The sequence below is a fragment of the Bubalus bubalis genome, chromosome 2, assembly GCF_019923935.1.
Source record: "Bubalus bubalis isolate 160015118507 breed Murrah chromosome 2, NDDB_SH_1, whole genome shotgun sequence".
NCBI lineage: Eukaryota > Metazoa > Chordata > Mammalia > Artiodactyla > Bovidae > Bubalus > Bubalus bubalis.
Window position 1 is genome coordinate 169121631 of NC_059158.1, and position 14252 is coordinate 169135882.

Sequence of the window (14252 nt, forward strand, 5' to 3'; positions counted from 1 at the left end):
CAGTACTCTTGGGCTTCCCTGGTGGCTCATATGGTAGAGAATCCACCTGCAATGTGGGAGACCTGGGTTTGATCCCTGGGTGGGGAAGATCCCCTGGAGAAGGGAAAGGCTACCTGTTGGGGGCCAGCGTGAGGCACTCTGCCCATGGCAAAGGTCATGAGGAAGGAGGCTCGACATACGCAAAGGCGGGATCAAGCCTCAGGAGTCCCCCTGGAAATCCTCGAGCATCTACCCCCCATAACCAGAGCCTGCCTACTTTACTACTTTGTGCTCTCACCTAAACCTCTGACTTTACGGGGGGCTGTCCCCCACCACCTCTTTCGGAGAAGGAGTTAACTTAGAGCTCCAGTTAATAAAAATTCCTGGGCGTGATAGGAGTGTTTCAACCTACAAAGTCCTCTGAAGGTTCTCTAGCCTGCCTGACAGGCTTGTCCGGCCACATGTGATTGCTCACAGCCTCCCAACCGTGAGAGGCACGAGATGCTTTAAACCTTCTAAAAACAGGTTCCTTAGAAAAGTTAGAAAACCATTAGTATAAGTATAGTGGGCTGATTAGAAATTGTATTGGTGAAGGGTTTTTCATATGTTGAGCAAATGTTTGCTGCTAAGTCTCCACATCCCCTGCCCTTACACACATTAATGAATATATAGAAGAAATAAGTATTAACCTTTGATATTAATCACATTAGACCTTAGGCGAAGTAAATTCTTTCCTTAACTAAAACCCACTACACCCTCACCCTATAGGAATGTAACTTTATTTGGGTGGCGTCTGTTTTAAGAATAATCACCCTTGGAGAAATAAGTGTCCTGGTTGACTGACCGCTGTCACAAGGAGAGGGTCGTAAATTGTCAGCAGGCCCCCTGGCCAGAAGATGATGTAACACCCCTAAGACCTCTGTATACATTTGTATGAAGCACCTGACTTTGATAAAAGTCAGGACTGCTGACCCTGCGTGACTTTTGCATAACATCTCAGTGTATAAAAGTAGACCATGGAAAATAAAGAATTGGGATCAGTTCCTCGAAAGACTGGTCTCCCCATGTCTCTCTCTCTCTCAAACTCTGGCTGAGTCTCCATCTGGAGCGTGGAACCCGCCATGCTTACTAATTATGCCTGGGCTTCTAAGATCCGACCGGGGAGGCCTCAGTGTCTCCTCTCCTTCCGGAGAACAGAAGGACGCCTGTGGCCTACGTAAGTGGTGCAAACTTCTTGTCTTGAAGTTTTATTGGTCTCCCGCGTAAACCAAGCTACTCAGCCTCTTTTCTCCACTGAATTTTCCTGCTGAGCTATCCTCATTCTATTACTCTTTACATCTCTAATTAATATCTAATTGAAGCTATTGTATCCTGATCCTCGCTGACGCCATCCCCACTTCGAACTCCCTGGATCAGCTGGGGCTGGACCCCGGCAGCTACCCACTCCAGTATTCTGGCTTGGAGAATTCCATGGACAGAGGAGCCTCGCAGTCCAAGGGGTTGCAAAGAGTCAGACACGACTGAGTGACTTTCACTTTCAAGTAGTTTATTTCCTAGACTTTTTTTCCTTTTTAAAAACTTTTATTTCTTTATTTTTAGCATCATCTGTGCTGGGTCTTCATTGCTGCACCGGCTTTTGTGCGGTTATGGTATGCGGGGTTTACTCTCTAGTTGCGGTGAGTGGGCTTCTCGTTGCTGTGCTTCTCTTGTTGTGGAGTACAGGCTCAGTAGTTGTGGCACATGGGCTTAGCTACTCTGTGGCATGTGGGATCTTCCTGGATCAGAGACTGAACCAGTGTCTCTTGCATGGGCAGGCACATTTTTTACCACTGAGGCACCAAGAAAGCCTGGGGTCACAAAGAGTAGGATGTGACTGAAGCGACTTAGCACGCACACACCTCACTGAACAATAAAAAAATGGAAAGTGAAGTCATTTAGTCGTGTCCGACTCTTTGCGACCCCATGGACTATAGCCTACCAGGCTCCTCCGTCCATGGGATTTTCCAGGCGAGAGTACTGGAGTGGGTTTCCATTTCCTTCTCCAGAGGATATTCCTGACCCAGGGATCAAACCTGGGTCTCCTGCATTTCAGGCAAATGCTTTATGTCTGAGCCACCAGGGAATACCATCTCAATGTCTTCTGTTTAATTAGTCTCTTTCTCTTTTCAATCTAAAGCAGTCTTTTGTAACTATCTTCCCCACCCCCGCTTACCCTTCCAGATGATGTCTGGCAGTGTGTGGGAAGCCGGGTTAAGAGTCCTTGTGACAGTGATAGAAGGGTAGAAACAAACCCTGATCCCAATGTTCTTCTCTGGATCCTCTGTGGTGAGCACTATGCAGCAATTAATTTAGTTTGCTCTCTGGAGTGATAATAATGGAAGGGAACTGGTCAGGCCTGGATTTTTAGATTTTGGAGGGAGGTGGATTCTGTGGTCCTGGCCAATTGACTGTCCACTTGCAAGTTCTCACACATGGAACTTTCTTTGTCCTCAACTCAGACTCCTAAGGGTCTGCCATCTCCCTTAACTCTCTGTACCTTCTCATCAGGCAGTCAGTAAATGTTAAATTCCATGATTTTCCAGAGCCTTATCTCAGGCTCATAGGCAGCCACTTCCTGCCACCAACACCGAATTAAGGTTTCCCATGTCAGGCTGAACATGGCTGCCAAGGGAGGGGATATTCTAGAGAACATTACTTTATTGTGTTACGATTTGACTTTTCTTCCCTATCTCTGTCCCTCTTCTTACATGATCCACAAGAGAAAGGGTGAGATTTTCCTGTTGTCTGAAAGGAGTTTTCTACAGTCTTAATTACTGACAAAGTGCAGAGAGAGAAAACGGCATACCACCAGGAAAAATAAATTAGGAAGTACTGAACATGCAAAACTGAAATCACACTACAGCACATACCGTCTCTAACACTCACTTGGCATCTATTGTAATAGATTGCTCTTTTTGGAAGCCACTGAGCACATGAATTTATTAGATGGGAATTGTCAGATGATTCTATTATTCAGGATTCAAGATAAGGAGTCTTTGAGGCTTCATTTAGTTATTTTCTTTAACTTGATCAGTAGAATTCATATCAGGATTGTTAATCCTACACGAAAAACCAAAACACAGAACTTATCATGATAGTTAGACAGGATCCTTAATTTAAAACACACACTTGGATAGCTTAAATTAGAGTAACATGGAAGCAATAAAAGAGTAAATATTTCCTGACCAAAAATAAAGTGTAAAATTTTCAAACAATGTCCTTGAGACAGTTATCTAGTCTAAGCTGAGATGGGAATGGCCAAAAGGGAGATATGGGTAGAAGTAAAGGAATTGTGCTCTTATACAAGATTTGTGATGGAAAATACAAAGGACCCAATTACTATGATTTAAGGATATTGTTACAAATAGGCACAGACTAGGCATAAAAGTGGTGGTGGTGATGTATAGTATCTGACCAACAGGAATGAGATGCATTAAAAAATGAAAAGTTACCCAGGAAGTTTTCCACAGCTGCAGGCCAATATAAATTTGTAACTCTGCTAAACTCTCTTCTGAAAACAAAACATTAAAAACAATCCCTCAATAAACTCCATAAGTTTGGGTTAGTTGTTAATTTAAAATATATTTTTTTGCTCAAAATATCTATCTACCTCTTTGTCCTCTTTCCTGTTTTAAGTCTAATAGTTCAATATGTCATGAACCTCTCAAAAGCCTCTGCCTTCTCCTTCAGGAAGTCTCCGTATTTGGCTCCACTATCTACTGAGGAAGCACATGTAGTAAGTTAATTACTCTGAGGATACATTGATTTATAACTATTGTAAATACTGCATTCAGCCACCCACCAGTCACTAGCAGAACTCTGTTCTAAATGAAACTAATCTTTGGCTGGGTTTTCATCAGGAAAATTCACAAAAGCATACTAACTTTAGAAGCTGTCAGATGAGGAAGTGGTTCAAAAATTAGAGAAACTCCTCTTCTTTCTTATATTGAAGCAGAAGAAGATTAAAAAGGGCCAACTGAGTGCAGAGAGAAAGTAATCTTGGAATACGTTTAAAGACAATTAGGATTTAACTCAAAACTTGTCTACTGATTAATGTTTTATAGTTGTTCTTCATTATTTCCTTACTTCATTTAAAATCACTGGGTTAGTCCAGGTCAGAAATAGAAGGTTAATTTTAGTTGGACAAGACCAAAAATTGATATGGTTCATCCCACAATATTCCTTCTTTTCTTTTCTTTTTCAGAAAATCCCTCCCCTAACTAACCATGCCTCTGACTTCTCCTTTTTTCCATGTATGCTGCTGCTGCTGCTAAGTCGCATCAGTCGTGTCTGACTCTGTGCGACCCCATAGATGGAAGCCCACCGGGCTCCTCTGTCCCTGGGATTCTCCAGGCAAGAACACTGGAGTGGGTTGCCATTTCCTTTGCCAATGCATGAAAGTGAAAAGTGAAAGTGAAGTCGCTCAGTCGTGTCCATGTATATTGTTCCATGTATAAATGAATCATATAGTAAAGCAGTGGAATAAATCTAATTTTATTATTTGTCCTCAAGATTTCTTTATCTATCTAGATCCTTTGGAATTACATATATCTTCAAATCACTATGGGCTTCCCTGGTGGCTCAGTGGTAAAGAATCTGTCTGCAATGCAGGAGACGCAGGTTTGATCCCTAGGTTGGGAGATCCCCTGGAGGAGGAAATGGCAACCTACTCTAGTATTCTTGCCTAGAGAATCCCATGGACAGAGGAGCCCAGCAGGCTATAGAAGAGACTTAGTTCTTCTGAAGAGACTTAGCAAGTATGCAAACCAGTACATCAGTTTCTACAGAGAATGCTGGGAATTATCAGCATTATGTTGAATCAAATTGATCCTGTAACAATACTGATTCTTCCAAATTATTTCTTTAGGTCTTCTTTAAGTTTCTGTCAGTAATATTTTGCAGTGTCCAGGGTAAAGATGTAACAATTTTCTCTATATTTTCCCAAGGATTTGATGTTTTTTCATGGTACAGTAAGTGGTTTTATTTTTAAACATTCTTTCCCTAGTTGTATATTGATAGTATATAGAAATGAATGTTTTCTATTGGTCTTGTACCCTACAACCTTATGAAATTTACTTCTGATAGTAGCTTGTTTGAAGAGTATTTTTGACTTTTTATATATATAATTATGTGGTCTGCAAATAAATACAGTTTACTTCATCTTTTATTCATTCCTATATTTATTATTTCTTTTACTTTATTTTTAATTGAAGTATAGTTGGTTTATAATGTTATGTTAGTTTCTAGGGTATATAAAAGCAATATTATATATTATTATATAATTTATATTAATTCATAATATAATACTAATGTTATATTATATTTGTTATTAACATATATATATATCCCTTAAAATATTGTTAAATTGAATCTAGGAACATATAAATGGAATAAACTTCACTTGGTCATAATATATACATATTATATACATGTAGTAATATGTACAGTAGGTTATATTAGGAAGATACACTGGAGAAGCAATTGGCAACCCACTCCATGGGATCTTCCCAACCTAGGGATTGAACACAGATCTCCTGCATTGCAGGCAGATTCTTTACCATCTGAGCCCCTTGGGAAGTCCAAGAATATTGGAGAGGGTAGCCTATCCCTTCTCCAGGTCATATGTTCAATTTAGCAATATTTTAAAGAGATTTTTCTATCTAAAATCATAAGGTTGTTAGCCTGCAATGTTTTTTTCTTGTAATATTTTATTCAGTTTTTAGCATCAGAGTTATGCTAGCCTCATAGCTGAAAAGATTTTCCCTTCTGTCTCTGAAAATGTTTACTAGTGATATACTTTTTTTCTTTAACAAACTCACTTGGGCCTGGAGCTTTCTTCAATGAATTATTATGAATTATTTGTTTTTTTCAAACCAATATTTTGCTTTTTCATGTATTATCTACAACATATGAAAAAAGTGAAAAAAAAGTGGAAGTGTTAGTCCCTCAGTGGTGTCTGACTTTTTGTGATCCCCATGGACTATAGCCTGCCAGGCTCCTCTGTCCATGGATTCTCCAGGCAAAGAATACTGGACTTGTAGCCATTCCCTTCTCCAGGGTATCTTCCCTACCCAGGAATTGAACTGAGTCTCCTGTATTGCAGGCATATTACCACTGAGCCACCAGAATATAATTTTTCCATTTCATTTTCTATTAGTTTTACAAAATGAATACAATGAATTTGCTCATTTCATCTAATTGTTGAGTTTATTAGGAAAAAGTTGTTAATAATAGCTCCTAGTTTCCTTTTAAAGAGAAGGAAATGGCAACCCATCCAGTGTTTTTGCCTGGAGAATCCCAGGGACGGGGGAACCTAGGGGGCTGCCGTCTATGGGACAGGACGTCTATGGGATGTCTATGCCTTCTATGGGACACGACTGAAGCGACTTAGCAGCAGCAACAGTTTCATTTTAAATATGTACAATCTATAGTGAGGTCCAAGGAGATCCAACCAGTACATTCTAAAGGAGATCAGTCCTGGGTGTTCATTGGAAGGACTGATGCTAAAGCTGAAACTCCAATACTTTGGCCACCTCATGTGAAGAGTTGACTCATTGGAAAAGACTCTGATGCTGGGAGGGATTGGGGGCAGGAGGAGAAGGGGACAACAGAGGATGAGATGGCTGGATGGCATCACTGACTCAATGGATATGAGTTTGGGTGAACTACAGCAGTTGGTGATGGACAGGGAGGCCTGGCATGCTGTGATTCATGGGATTGCAAAGAGTCGGACACAACTGAGTGACTGAACTGAACTGATAGTGAGGTCCATCTTTCAATATAGACAAATATTTACGTTGTCACTCCCTCTTCCTTGATCACTCATGCTGTATCATTAATATTTTCAAAGAATCAACTTTTATTTTCATAGTTGTTTTTAATTTTCTCAACTGTCATATTTATTTTAATTTAGTTGCTTTTTGTTCTTCTTATTATTCCCTTTTTACTTATGGAACTTAAGTGTCTCCTTTTATAGCTCCATGGTGTATTTAGAAAATCAGATCACTGACTTTAGATTTATACACTTTACCATATATGCACTAAAAACCATAAACTTCCCACTAAATATTGATCTAACTGTATCCAGCAAATTTTGACATGTGTTTTCATTATCATCCATTTAAATTTTTTTTAAGTTTCTCTTGGAATTTCTTCTTTGACCTGTGTACTATTTAGAAGTGTGTTTTTGATATTTGGCAAAACTGATACAATTTTGTAAAGTTTAAAAATAAAATAAAATTTAAAATAAAAAAATAAAAGAAGAAAGGCCCCAGCAATGAGAAGCCCTGCACATCACAATGAAAAGTAGCCCCGTCTCGCTGCAACTAGAGAAAGCCTGTGCATAGCAACAAAGACCCAGCACAGCCACAAATAAATAAATAAGTAAAAATTAAAATAAAATAAAATAAAAAAATTTCCAAATACTTGGAAATTTTCTAGTTATCTTTTAGATTCTAGTTTTATTGGTCTTAGAATATATATCAACATTTTTTCAATTCTTTGAAATTTGAAGCCTGCTTTATGAGCCAGCTTAGGTTTACTTTGGTGACTATTCCATGAGCAAGTGAAAAGACTGTATACTGAATACAAAGTGTTCTCTTCATGTCAGTTAGATCAATTCAGTTAAAATTTTTTTCAGATTCTTAAGGACATTTACCTATCAATTACAGAGATATGAGTTTTTCAAGTAGAATTTTCACATATCTCCTTTATTTCTGTCAATACTCATTTTTAATAAATATGTGTTATTCAATACATATATATTTAGAGTTTTTATATTTTCTTGTTGAAGTTCCCTTTCATCATTATGAGTAACCTTTTTATGATAGCGTTGCTTATCTTTAAGTCTATTTGCCTGATATTAAAATAGTTTCACCAGCTTTTTTATGATTTGTGTTTCCACGATGTATAGCCTTCTTTCATAATTTTACATTCAGTGTATATGTCTTTACATTTAAAATGTCTCTGCTTTAAAGAGCATATATTTGGATATTTTCTAATCTATCTCTTAAATCTATGCCTTCAAACTGGAGTGCTTATTTTATTTACATTTAACATGTTTACTAGAAGAGCTGAGTTACAATTTACCACCTTACTAATTTGGTCAATGATCGCTGAGAAAGGCTTCCTCAGCAATCAATGCAAAGAAATAGAGGAAAACAATAGAATGGGAAAATCTAGAGATATCTTCAAGAAAATTGGAGATACCAAGGGAACATTTCATGCAATGATGGGCATAATAAAGGACAGAAATGATATGGACCTAACAGAAGCAGAAGATATTAAGAAGAGATGGCAAGAATACACAGAAGAACTGTACAAAAAAGATCTTCACGAACCAGATAATCATGACGGTGTGATCACCAACCAGGAGCCAGACATCCTGGAATCTTAAGTCAAGTGGGCCTTAGGAAGCATCACTACAAACAAAGCTAGTGGAGGTGATAGAATTCCAGTTGAGGTATTTCAAATCCTAACAGATGATGCTGTGAAAGTGCTGCACTCAATATGCCAGCAAATTTGGAAAACTCAGCAGTGGCCACAGGACTGGAAAAGGTCAGTTTTCATTCCAATCCCAAAGAAAGGCAATGCCAAAGAATATTCAAACTACCACACAATTGCACTCGTCTCACATGCTAGCAAAGTAATGCTCAAAATTCTCCAAATCTTCAACAGTGTATGAACTGTGAACTTCCAGATGTTCAAGCTGGTTTTAGAAAAGGCAGAAGAACCAGAGATCAAATTGCCAACATCTGTTGGGTCATCGAAAAAGCAAGAGAGTTCCAGAAAAACATCTATTTCTGCTTTATTGACTATGCCAAAGCCTTTGACTGTGTGGACCACAGCAAACTCTAGAAAATTCTTCAAGAGATGGGAATACCAGACCACCTGACCTGCCTCTTGAGAAATCTGTATGCAGGTCAGGAAGCAACAATTAGAACTGGACATGGAACAACAAACTGGTTCCAAATTGGGAGAGGAGTACGTCAAGGCTGTATATTGTCACCCTGCTTATTTAACTTATACACAGAGTACATCATGAGAAATGCTGGGCTGGATGAAGCACAAGCTGGAAACAAGATTGGTTTTTCCAGTATTCATGTATGGATGTGAGAGTTGGACCATAAAGAAAGCTGAGGGCCAAAGAATGGCTGCTTTTGAAGTGTGGTATTGGAGAAGACTCTTCATAGTCCCTTTGACTGCAAGAAGATCAAACCAGTCCATCCTAATGGAAATCAGTCCTAAATATTCACTGGAAGGATTGATGCTGAAGATGAAACTCCAATACTTTGGCCACCTGATGAGAAGAACTGACTCATTTGAAAAGACCCTGATGCTGGGAAAGATTGAACGCGGGAGGAGAAGGGGACAATAGAGGATGAGATGGTTGGGTGGCATCACCCACTCAATGGACATGAGTTTGAGTAAACTCCGGGAGTCGGCACTGGTTTCAAATGAGATTTAATGTATCTCTTTATATTTATCTGACTTTCTATTGACCTGTCTCAATGACCTGGTCCTTTCCTCTGCTCTGAAAAATCATATAAAATCTATTCAATGATTTCTTCATTTCATATGCTTTAATTTTCAGTTCTAGAATTTCTGCTTGGTTTAATAATAGATATTTGCTTCTCTGCTGAAATTCTCCTCCTGTTATCCATGTTCTCCATCTTTCCTCTACATGTTTTAACCACTTTGCAATAATTGCTTTAAATTCCTTATCTGTATATTCCAAAATCAACGTAATCCATGAGTCAGGCTCTTGATATGGGTCACATTTCCCTGTTTATTTGTAAAACTCCTAATTTTTCTCATGTATGTCACATATTTTGTATAAAGAAACAGTATAGACTAAATTATGTTTTTGTTTTGTTTTTATCCTGAGAGGAATTAATACTTTTCTCTGATGGGCAACAAGGGTAAAGGCTGATCATTTAGGTATCATTTGGGGCCAAAACTTTAATTATTTTCAATTTATATCTGGTTTCAAATGACATTACAGTCATCCCACAGCATTTGCGAGGAGATTGCTTCCGCCATCCCTGTGTCTACCAAAATCCAGGAATGTTCAGACCCTTTATATAAAATTGCATAGCACGGTAAGCTCTCTGTGTCCACAGGTTCCACATTCACAATAGGAAGGACAAACTGTATATATATCTCTCTTTGCCTTTTAGCCCAACCCTGGATTTTCCTTATTGCTTTCTGAAGGGCTCATTTCTTTAATCTTATTAGAACTTGAGCTGGGAGGAAATAGGTTAGTTTCAGTTCACCTCTAGATTAAATTTCAGTCTTGTGTGTGATGCAGTATCTCCTTTTGCTCTCCTGATTATTTTCCACTGGGAAATCAACAAGATTCTCAGAGCATGAGAACTTTAAGAATTTATTTTGGCACTTGAGCTTCTCCAGGCTTCTATTGCACCAGGTCATGCTGTCAATCAAACTTTAACTCATTTCTCTTTGCCCAGAAAAGTCTCTCTGTTTAGGTATCTCCCTAGCTTCTGCCAGCACCAAGACTAGGCAACGGTGCCATGTATGAAGGTGGCTACCATTCTTTACTCGGTTCAGAAAGGCTTTTCTTTGCCTGTAATTTAGTTCATTTAGACTTCTAGTTATCCATTGTACCTTTTCAAAACTATATAATTTTTCATTTATCCATTGTTTTCTTGGTATTGTAATGGAAGTGATATTCATTTCGTCTTAAATGGAAGTGGAATCCACTGTTGTTTTTATTATTGAAAGAGATAATATCTACATATTGGAAGACATAACTTCTGTGAAGGAGCCATCAAACATAAAGGGGATGAGGCTGCCAATGAGGGAATATAGAGAGAAATATGCATATTAACTTTAAGGAGTGTCTGTATGAGTGCAATGAAAAATCATCAGTGTTAACAAAATAATGGAATGGATTAGGGGAAAAAAATCAGCATAAGCATAAGTTAAAAACTGAGGGCGAGTATTTTCACTACAAAAGAATAGGTAAGAGAATAGATGCCTGATAATTAATAGGGAAGCATAGAGAATCTTCAGAAATATTTTCACCAACGAAACTTTGAGGAGTTGCCAATGTCTTGTCCCAAAGTTTCAAAATTAGCTTGCTCCAATGTCTTTTGTTTGTCTTGAAAAATGAGCATTCCAACAGTTACAGGCTAAATTGTATTCTCCAAAATTCATATTCTGATATCTCAACCTCTGGTACTACAGATGGTGACTGTATTTGAAGACAGTCTTTAAAGAGATGAATAAGTTGAAATGAGGTTTTTAGAGTGGGCCTTCCTCAATCTGACTGGTGTCTTTATAAGAACAGGACATTTAGAGAGATACCAGGAATGCACATACACAGAAGGAAGACCACATGAGGGCGCTGTGAGAAGCTGGCCACCTGCTAGCCAGCAGGGAGGCCTCATTATCAGAGAAATGCAAAGCAAAACCACAGTGAGGTACCATCTCACGCCAGTCAGAATGGCTGCTATCCAAAAGTCTACAAGCAATAAATGCTGGAGAGGCTGTGGAGAAAAGGGAACCCTCTTACACTGTTGGTGGGAATGCAAACTAGTACAGCCACTATGGAGAACAGTGTGGAGATTCCTTAAAAAACTGGAAATAGAACTGCCTTGTGACCCAGCAATCCCACTGCTGGGCATACACACCAAGGAAACCAGAATGAAAGAGAAACATGTACCCCAATGTTCATTGAAGCACTGTTTATAATAGCCAGGACATGGAAGCAACCTAGATGTCCATCAGCAGACGAATGGATAAGAAAGCTGTGGTACATATATACAATGGAGTATTACTCAGCCATTCAAAAGGATACATTTGAATCAGTTCTAATGAGGTAGATGAAACTGGAGTCTATTATGCAGAGTGAAGTAAGCCAGAAAGAAAAACACCAATACAGTATGCTGCTGCTGCTAAGTCGCTTCAGTCGTGTCCAACTCTGTGCAACCCCATAGACGGCAGCCCACCAGGCTCCCCTGTCCCTGGGATTCTCCAGGCAAGAACACTGGAGTGGGTTGCCATTTCCTTCTCCAAACAGTATACTGATGCATATATATGGAATTTAGAAAGATGGTAACTATAACCCTGTATGCGAGACAGCAAAAGAGACACAGATGTGTAGAACAGTCTTTTGGACTCTGTTGGAGAGGGAGAGGGTGGGATAATTTTGGAGAATGGCATTGAAACGTGTACAATATCATATATGAAACGAATCACCAGTCCAGGTTGGATGCAGGATACAGGATGCTTAGGGATGGAGAAGGCAATGGCACCCCACTCCAGTCCTCTTGCCTGGAAAATCCCCTGGGTGGAGGAGCCTGGTAGGCTGCAGTCCATGGGGTCGCTAAGAGTCGGACACGACTGAGCGACTTCACTTTCACTTTTCACTTTCCTGCATTGGAGAAGGAAATGGCAACCCACTCCAGTGTCCTTGCCTGGAGAATCCCAGGGACGGGGGAGCCTGGTGGGCTGCCGTCTCTGGGGTCACACAGAGTTGGACACGACTGAAGAGACTTAGCAGCAGCAGCAGCAGCAGCAGGGATGGTGCACTGGGATGACCCAGAGGGATGGTACAGGGAGGGAGGTGGGAGGGGGGTTCAGGATGGGGAACACATGTACACCCGTGGTGGATTCATGTTGATGTATGGCAAAACCAATACAATATTGTAAAGTAATTAGCCTCCAATTAAAATAAATAAATGTATATTTTTTAAAAAAGAAAATAAACCTGCTTACACCTTGCTCAGCTTTCTATTTAGTCCAACACTCACATCCATACATGACCACTGGAAAAACCATAGCTTTGACTAGATGGATCTTTGTCAGCAAAGTAATGTCTCTGCTTTTTAATATGCTGTCTAGGTTGGTCATAGCTTTTCTTTGAAGGAGCAAGCATCTTTTAATTTCATGGCTGCAGTCACCATCTGCAGTAATTTTGGAGCCCCAAAAATAAAGTCTGTCACTGTTTCCATTGTTTCCCCATCTATTTGCCATGAAGTGATGGGATCAGATGCCATGATCTTAGTTTTCTGAATGTTGGGTTTTAAGCCAACTTTTTCATTCTCCTCTTTCATTTTCCTCAAGAGGCTCTTTAGTTCTTTGCTTTTGAACTGTGATGCTGGAAAAGACTCTTGAGAGTCCCTTGGACTGCAAGAAGATCCAACCAGTCCATCTTAAAGGAAATCAGTCATGAATATTCATTGGATGGACTGATGCTGAAGCAGAAACTCCAATAATTTGGCTGCCTAATGCGAAGAACTGACTCATTTGAAAAGACCCTGATGCTGGGAAAGATTGAAGGCAGGAAGAGAAGGGGACGACAGAGGATGAGATGGCATCATCTCATCCAACCATTGGTTGGATGGCATCACCAACTCTTTGGACATGAGTTTCAATAAGCTCTGGGAGTTGGTAATGGACAGGAAAGCCTGGCGTGCTGAAGTCCACGGGGTCGCAAAGAGTTGGGCACGACTGAGCGGCTGAACTGAAAACACTTTGCTCATGGACTTCCACTCTTCAGAACTGTTAGAAAGTATATTTCTATTGTTCTAGCCACCCAGCCTATGGTATTTGTAATGGCAGTCCTAGATAATTAATACACCAAAAAAAGAGTAAAAACCATCATAGCCCATTTAATCTGAAACCATAGGAACTCCCTAATGAAAATTTCAAGAGTATTTAAATAAAGAAATGGTGAAATCTCTAATCATCCTTTAACTTAGTGGGGAGACAAATTGCCACTTTTCTCCTGAGAACATGAAGTCTGCTGCTAAAGGTGAAAATAAAAAGAGAGTCAGTGTCAGCTTTGTCTCACGCTTATCTGGCCCAGACAAGGTGGCCCCAAGGCTGAGAGAAGGATAGCCAATATCATCTTTTAATCACAGGGGGCATAATTTGTGCTGGCTTCAGAACCAAGAATGTAAAAACATAGCCTTCTTGAAATGAAAATAGTAGTTACAAGCCAACTGGGATCAAGCATGGCTTTATGCTTTCTACCATTGTGTGCACAAACTAAAGACAAAACATGTTTGTTCAGACAAGTGAAAACTGTCCCACAATATATAATCAACACATTCAAGTAAAATTATACATTATCTAATATGTGACCAGTCCTATTTCATCATATCAGCTATACCCATGATTTCTTTTTAAAGTTTTCATTTTATCTATTTTAGAAACTACTTTCAAAGGCTGAAGGAAAAGAAAGGTATTCAGATATACCATACCCC